Source organism: Phalangium opilio, unplaced genomic scaffold, assembly GCF_054372755.1.
Source record: "Phalangium opilio isolate 3A_F unplaced genomic scaffold, DU_Popi_V2 ptg000042l_1, whole genome shotgun sequence".
Classification (NCBI taxonomy): domain Eukaryota; kingdom Metazoa; phylum Arthropoda; class Arachnida; order Opiliones; family Phalangiidae; genus Phalangium; species Phalangium opilio.
The window spans coordinates 8,310,252-8,319,254 of NW_028324166.1; the positions used below are offsets into that span (position 1 = coordinate 8,310,252).

A 9,003-nucleotide genomic window follows, 5' to 3' on the forward strand; every position below is an offset into this window, starting at 1 on the left:
AGCTAACTACGAGTACGATCGTTTAACGATTAAGCCAATAAGAAACTTTAATAATCAGCAAGTTTATGCTTTTACGTTTCACTTAAACTCAAAGAAATTACTCTCGTAATTTTATTATAAAGTGTGGACAACTTCTAATACTGCCAACGAATGACGTTACTATACTATATTATAGACCTTAAATACGTTTTGGACTTCAGGTTTTATTGATGCAAATGAGAAGGTACAAAAGGAATAATATGCCTTTTTTAAGATACGAGATTAACTAATGTAATTCTTGATCAGACAAAGTTAGCCTTCAGGAATTTATTCTTGTCAACTTAAGGTATCGTTGCGCTCTCGATCAGTATCCGAAACCGATATTAGTAAATCCATTGGCGTTGACAACGAAAGAAGAATATCTGAATATCTAATTACCCGCTGTCAAGCGCTCGAAGAATTGTTAAGAATTTTTTCGAGATAATGGTCTCTCGTTTCGGTGTTTTAGAAAATCGAATAATTCTTTGTCCCAGGAAGGCTGAAAGCCTGAAACTATAGTTCTAGCAGTTTAAAAATTACAGGTTTGTCGAACGAAAGTGAATATTTAAATTCATAAAATTATGGTTTCCAATGATGCTAAAAGTTTTAACCCAAAATTAAATAAAATTATTTTTTTCTCTACGAGCTCGCAGTACGTTGAATGTGTTTAACCAAGAAGAGATATCTAGTTTACTAGGGAGAAGATATAAGATACCTAAGTATTCGCGCACTATAATCCCAGTCCCCCCTTCAAAATACAAGTGGGGAAGTAAATGGAGGCCGGGCTATTTCGCCTCTCCTCAGTCGTCAGTAATTTTCGTCATTCGCGTCGCGCTGACGTGAGTTTTCAAGAACCAATGAGATGCTGTTTGTAATTTAGAGGCGGGGATTAACTCCAGACCTACGTTTAGACTGGAGATAAAGCTAGAAATGTGGCGAATTTATACCTTCTCCTTAGTAAACTAGATATAACTTTTTGGTTTAACTAAAACCTACTAGTGGTTCGGCCTAACATATGCATTTATCTTAACTGTACTTTAAATTTATGGTGCAGGTTATTAATAAAAATAAACTCGCCAGCTTATAACGTGTAACAATTCAAAGTTTATGGAAGGATAACTGATATTTCTCTTATCACAAACAATAAAATATTTCCTTCAAACACCTGTAGTATTCCATCAATCATAAATAAGCTACGATAGTATCCCGGCAATAGAAAATGTTTGTAGAAATATTTATCAAAATAGATTCGTAAATAAAAAAAGAAAATTCGAACGACCAGCTCACAGTTGCGTTGATTGATAATACACTCTTTCACAGGGGTACCGTCGACCTAAATATGTCTGCAGAGAAAAAAACGTTTCTTAGCCCTTTAAAGGTTTTGCAAGAGATATAGTACATTGACCTAAATTGGAATTACCAGTATTACATTAACTCTAAGACCAGTTAAACACAGAGGGAATCGTAATAACCTTTTTGTTGACCAAGTCTTCTCGTGTAAAACTGTTTGAGAATTCTTCATAGTTAACAAAGCGATAAAATGGCGTTCTGCCAGTTTGCGCACAACATGTCTCCAATTATAAGATCGAAAATGAACCTTAAACATAATGGTACAGCTATATTCTACTATAAATTCAAAAATACGTCGTTATTACCAGGGATAGATTTAATTTTAGAAGTAGGAATGGAGAACAGAATAATCTGGCCGCGTGTCAAAGTCCCGGACCCCCTTCCACGGGACGGAGGGGTATAAAGGAGATGCGGGTCATAGCGACAGAGGTAAAAAGGGATTAATCATTTTTCGCCGTCCCCGCAGCAACGTCATCAAAACGTAGTTTAAGTGAGCCAATAAGATAATTTAAACTTTTCGTTACGTGTTGGAGGCAGGGGTTCTATACTGGGCAATGAGTCATACTGAAGTAAATACTAACCGTTCTCCATTCCTACTTCTAAAATTAAATCTATCCCTGATTTTACTAAAGCCACTCTTGCCACATTTCGTAATTCAACAAATTGTAAATCATATTTTATGAAACATTTTCAACCATGGTTAGATCAAACCTCTTACCCTTACGGGATTGTTTGAATCCTCACAGACTGAGAGAGGTAAGGGGTATGTGGTTCGATTTAGCAGACGCCAATAAACCTGCAATGGCGGATGGCGCAGTAGTCCTTGTTTTTAAGACTAATTAAATGCTAATTACTTTGTAATAAGAGATCATTTATTTTATTTTAATATTATTCCTTTTATATTTAGAAATAGGCCGTTCTTTTAATGTATAATGTTATGATAGCTGAACTGTTCCTTCAAAGATCTGTCCTGAAATTTAGTATTAAAATTTCAAAGTTACCGTATTCATTGAAACCTCGATTCGAAAACAGTCACAGGTATTTCACAAAAATATTTCTTAAGAAATTCCCCTGATATTACGTAAAACGTTGTGAAATCTAAAGCTGCAGGTGATTGTGAGTCCCTGTGGGTGTAAATAGTCCATAGATTTGATTAGATAGAAAAAGAGTGTTTTATTCTAGGCGTGGGTGATTCTTGGATCTCTTAAGAAAAGAAAATTTCGTAATGTTATTCGGCGCTAAAAAACAAAATAAGGCAATCGTGCTCATTTTAATTGGGTTCTTAATGGAGAAATTATTTTTCAAATTCTAAGTTTAATATTTGAAAAGAAGCCGCGCTTGGTTTTTATCAAACTTCAACCGTTTCCAACGGCTTTAAATTTAAAACACGGAAGAAAATAAGTGTCATCACAAAACTTAAGTTGCTTAATCGAATAAATTAAAGAAAAAATTCTCTGTTCTTTTAAGAGCCTCACGATAATTTAATAAAATATGATTAGACTCTGATAAAAATACTGCGTCCTGGATATGATTGGAACAATGACTTAAGAAGAATTTATAAGTATTCCGACATGTTTGTTCATCTGGCTTACCTAGATATATGACAGTTTTTTCTTATTTCAAAATGTATTGTGGATTATTAACGATAAGATATGTCAATTACTCTAGAAATTTGAAAATCAAATTTTAAGATTTGGCATATTTTATAATCTTTTAAAGCGAAGGATTTATCATGTTTTTCTTTCTTGAAATCCATGTGCGTGCTTAAACTGCCGAAGGTTTTATCGAAGACCATTAAACACATTAATGGACTGGAATGATAAGCGAAAAACCCCGTTCTTCAAATGGCATCGCCTGTTGTCGCCCCTGGCGGGAGAGTCCCTAAACCTTTCGACTCATAGATCATGTTATGGCTATGGTTTGAGTCGAAAAAGTTTCAATATTGGTCGCTGCGCGGCGCTAGATAGGCGCTGCTCTAAAAGAACGAAGCGCCGTATTTCCATTCCAGTGCATCAGTGTTTAATGGTCTTAGGTTCTATCAAGGCTTCTTGAAAGGTTCAGTTATCACTCATCCAAAGAGTACCACTCGACACATTCAATGACCTCTGTTCCTGATCTTAACTTTTAATCTTTATATTACCTCTGATAATACGAATCAAGTATAGTTGACTCATGAGTTTTACCGACCATATATCTTAACATATTTTAGACTTAAGCTCAGCTCAGTTTAAAGGAATAGTAGTCCATCAATGAATCATAAAATGTTCCATGGAAACATATTTGCCGAGTATTAAAAGAAGATCCATTGGAGTGGAAGTAAAGCATTGCTTTAAAGTGAATTACATTGCCACTTAGTCTCCGTAATTATTGCTCCATGGTAGCAGACAACTAACAAGTTTAATGGAAAATGGCGCTGTATTATGGTTGCTATAGTTACGGTGTCGAACTCGGCATGCCTTTTGGACGAAACACCAGCCGCAACCTACCAATCTTTTCCACCAGAGAGAGACACAGTTAAAACGCTCTGCCACTTTTCATTTCGTATTTTGGAAATAAGAAATTTAACTTTTGGGGTCAAATTTAAAAACTGTTAATACCTCATGGGAGTCGAAGTTATGGTTGCTTTACCTTTAAGTAAGTATATAAATTTTCAATTGTACTTATCATATCAACCCACTTCGTTTCTAGAAATATTCTAAATGACCGGTAAGCCCTTGTAGATACGGTGTACCTCAAGATAAGTAATTCGTATACTCCAGTAAGTCATCTCAATTTTTGTACTTGAGATTCTTGAGATATTTTTTGAGTGTCGATTGTTTGAGAAGAAAATCCAAGATAATCAACAGGTCTTACAGATAGCGCTCCTATTTATGAGTGGATCATAATGCTAAATCCCCATAGGTAAGATTTTCTTGAAGTCCGGTTCGTTTATTAAGAGCATCTAGATGGCGTCATGTTAAGAGGCAATTTAGAGGTGCAGTGAGCACGTATAGAAAGGAGTGTCAAAGGGGGAACGTGATCATAACGGCACAGTCCGATCTGTCTCTCACGCGCACCTACCTCGGCGCAGAGCTGAGAAGCCAGACGTCACGTTATCCGTTAAGAAGGAAATTCAAAAGGGTGAATACGAAAAGACACCAGATCAGAGTAGATCACCTACTGGCCGTAAACAAACTTCTCTGATTTCATTCCCTCTGTTGCACCGATTGCGCAGGTGCGGTGCTCTGATACCGGTCTTGAAAGGGGACCTAACGGAGTAGTTGGTCTCTCCGAGCTTCCTTCTTATAGGTGCTCACAGGTCAAGGACGTGTTACTAATGGGTTTAGAAACTCAGTCTACGTAAGATTATGATCAAGTTTGATTTGGCTAAATTTCAAAGGGGTTAATATTTTTGGGAATAGGAAATGTGTGGTGTAATCGTAGCAAATACGATTAATTGTAACAAAGTTAATGTAAATATTTTAGTTTTTCCGACATGTGCTTACCACGTTTAAGAAACACTATGAAGGGCGTGTCGAAAAAATTAAACAGCAATGTGTTAAGCACATTCCCACCCACATGGCGACCACATATCGATAAAAATAAAATATTTTTACTTATCAACTGAAATTTCCTGATTTCTTCCTTGATATTAGTTTTGAAAACACTAAAGAATGTGATGTCCGAGGTTCTTGAACAACCCGAATCTTTAATCTACGTTTCTAAATATGTCACCTTCATGTAGGCAAGATTTTTCCATTTAGACCTCTTCAAATAAGTTACAAGTTTGGTGGAAATTCTCAAGCCATGTGCAGTATTTAGCTTCGAACTTCATGTTTTAAACTTTTAATCACATTTCTTAATTGCTCGTTACTTTTAACGTAAGGATTTATCAACATAGTTCTTTGAACCAATCGAAATTAGGAAACAAAGCCGTTAGAATTATTAGGGCTGATAGAAAGAGGCACTGTTTTGAGGTTCAACAGCCTTTTTGCCAAAAAAATTAAAGGCCGACTTCCATCGAAAAGGGTTCTTACGAACTGAAAACCGTGCATCGAGAGTAACAATGGAGCGACCGTGCCGATTTTCGAATCCCCGCTGGACAAAATTTTGAGGGGTTCTTACGAACTGAAAACCTTGATACGGGGGTTCTTACGAACTGAAGATAAACAATAGATATTTTCCTTCAGAGGGTCGTAAAAATCGGGAATAAAATATTTAAGAGACTTTCTATTGTTTATCTTCAGTTCGTAAGAACCCGCATAGCAAGGTTTTCAGTTCGTAAGAACCCCTCGAAATTTTGCCCCAGTGGGGACTCGAAAATTGGCATGGTCGCTCTATTGTTAAGAATCGATGCACGGTCTTCAGTTCGTAAGAACCCTTTTCGGTGGAAGTCGGCCTTTAACGTAGCCTTGAAAATCTTGTTCCGAAACTCAATGAAACAAACAAGCTTTGTTCTTGAACTTTCACTTAAAATTATTCCGTTTTCCGTTGAACATTACGAACAAAATAAAATCTTAACTGCCAATTGTTTCACGGTCATTACCGAGAAAATTAAAAGCAGAGGAAATTAGCATTAATGATGCCACTGGAATGGACAGGGTGTGTTTTAATGAACTCCTAAATGTATGTAGAGTGTTTCTTTTTAAACACTCAAGTCTTGCCGAAAGATAAACTTTTAATTAGTTTTTCTGGTGAAAGTGTGAAACAGAAGAAAGTCTTTGAAGAATTGAAAGAAACCAGAATAATTTTAATTTGCACGTGTTTATGAATCGTTAGCATCATTAGAAAAGAAATCTGGCAGGCGTTTGCCACTTTCCTAAATCCCACAATAAAACGTTTTCTAAGAAATACAAAATCTTCAAAATTCTTTAGAGCTGTCTGAAAATAAGTTTTAGTTTCGGATATCCTTACCGCCTTCAACTGATTAACAAGATAGTTTTTGATATTTCACCGAATTTTCTATTTTGTAAACTTTCGAGTAGTTAGATTAACTTATCAAAAGATAAGGGACGTCTTACTATTTACCATAAAATTACCTTGAAAGGGCGAGTTCCAACGAAAAGGTTTCTAGCGAACCGAAACTAAGATTTTCCAGCAAAAGTAGAATGCAAACTGAACGCCGTGGAAAATTTTGACCAATAGAAAGCGTTTAATTTTTTTTATTCATAATTTTTGCATTCTTATCTAGGAAATCTTATTTTCAGTTCGATAGAACCACATTGCACGGTTTTCAGTTAGGTAGAACACCCAATTTTTTTTCTTTTGTCACATCGAAGATTCAAAAAGCAGCACGGTCGCTCCATTTTTAGTCTCGATGCTCGGTATCAGGTCGCTAGAACCCTTTTGCTAGAACTCCACCTTTACACAGATTTCTATTATCGAAAAATAAGAGCATCTTGAAGTTTTACAATACAACACCCTTTCGACGAGTCTAAGAGGGAAAGGCGCGGGGGTAAAACTCTGCCTTAAATCTCGCTTTTTAGCGCCTGCGCTGTAGGCGTTTTGGATCTGAGAGTGCGCAAACACGGCAAACCCCTTGTATCTCCCGATACTAAGGGTTGCCTACCCCCTTGCAGAAACTACGACATCGGCAGGGTTTTAATTCCACACATGGATTTCACTTTGCCTGAAACCCATTTTGTTGGATGTGGGGTGGCCAAGCTTTTTGGCTAAAGCACCAAATACGAAATATAATTTAAAAATAGTACATAGTTTTCAAATTAGGAGGATTCATATCATTTACACAAGAAGGCCATGCAGGATTCAGGTGTTACACAAGAAGGCCAAATTCCATGGTGGAGTCAAAAGTTAGGCCTCCTCTTGTAAGTGGTAACACGCCAAGAGACACCGCTAGAGGGCGGCATGACCAAGTTGGCTGCCTCTAGTTCTTTGTAGTGACACGAGGGAAATTTAGAGATGTGAGTCGGTAATTTACCTTACCGGTTATTTACCAACACCGATTTATATCTTACCGTAATTTTAAAAAGGTACTTTACCGGTATATTTCGTAAATTACCGCGGTAAAAAACCTGCGAAAGTATAACATACCATAAATTACGGTAGTATTTGTTATTCCAAAATTGTAATCGGTAATTTACCCGGTAAATTACCATTTTTAAAATTTAAGGTAATTTCTCATCTGTAGAGAAATTATACAGTATAGAGACGTACCCCTGGAAGTTTGTTTCTCCATGTAATATTCGTATTGGTTTATATAATTTATCTGTACGAAGTATATTATGATAGGCTAAACGCCGGTAAGTTTCCAACCTCGAGAGATGTCGCCACCATTGCAATGTATGATCTGATATGTGTCCGTCCCACTATAAGGCCCTTTAATTCCAGCACTACACTCTCTGTATGAAATTGAGCCTCCATTCTGTACAAAATCGAATCTAGTTCCACTGCCACTTAAACTGAATTTCTATATTTCTAATCGTAGGATATGCTCTGGTTAGATGATGAAAATGTATTTTCCAAATAGGGATGCTGAGGTGGATAATCAAAAAACGTTAAACTCCAAACACTGCCGAAACGAATTATAGATAAAGATATTTGGTTGTTATGGTTGTATCCCATCAGAGTAGACGTAGTGAGCGGAGGGTACAATATTTATACTTCCTTTCGTTATATGAGATTAACTGATATGTCAAGCTCAAAATTGCTTTTAAACAAGGTTGGTTATAGCTTTAACATCTCGCCCTTGAATAGCTTGCTTAAAGGAAAAGTTTACTTAACATAATTTTATACCTTAAAAGAACGACCTTTTTCTAAATATTAAAGGAAATAATTTTTTTTAAATTATTTCTTATTAAAAAATAATTTGCATTTAATTAGTCTTAACAGGGATAGATTACATTTTAGAAGTAGGAATGGAGAACTGTTAGTATTTACTTCAGTCCGACTCATAGTCCAGTATGGAGCCCCTCCCTTCAACACGTAACGAAAAGTTTAAATTATCTTATTGGCTCACTTAAACTACGTTTTGATGGCGTTGCCGACGGGGACGGCGAAAAATACGTAGTTTCTTTGTTACCTCTGTCACTATGACCCGCCTCTTCTTTCATGCCCCCGTCCCGTGGAAGGGGGTCCGAGGCTATGACGCTCGCCCTCTTAACTCTGTTCTCTATTCCCACTTCTAAAATTATATCCCTGTCTAAATATAAATGGAAAATAATTTTTTTAATCATCTCTTATTAAAAAATAATTTGCATTTAATTAGTCTTAAAAGGAGGACTACTGCGCCACCATCTGTCTAATGGTGTCTGCTAGCCAGTACCTCTTACACGCGTGATCGAGTGGGCTATATCCCACCTTACCCTTACTTCTCAGTTATGTTATCTTTACTTTTACTATAATATGTATTATGTGTGTTTACATTCATCGAAATGAACTGATAAAGACTTTTATGTTAAAAGATAACGTTTTCGTATTGTATTTATTCAATTGTTTGCAAAAATTATTCCAAACTTTAATCCTTGTTAAAGTGAGTGGTTAATTCCATCAGTTAGTTATGTGTGCTTTCATAGATAAGATCTGATAACGACTTTAACGAATAAAGATGGTTTTTTACCTCTCCGAGTGACGATGACGTCACGGAGAGGTATTACACCGGCCGTGCCTGTCTGTCTGTCTGTCTGTGTGTCTGTGTGT

The 9,003-nt window shown here is 36.4% G+C and overlaps 1 long non-coding RNA gene across 1 annotated transcript; it reads left to right on the plus strand.

Moving 5' to 3' along the window:
* The first annotated feature begins 3,610 nt into the window (after positions 1 to 3,610).
* Positions 3,611 to 8,772, plus strand: LOC149678973 (uncharacterized). The gene is made up of 2 exons (XR_016366176.1): positions 3,611 to 7,268; positions 7,793 to 8,772. It is a non-coding gene; the product is annotated as an uncharacterized LOC149678973 (long non-coding RNA).
* Positions 8,773 to 9,003: the final 231 nt, after the last annotated feature.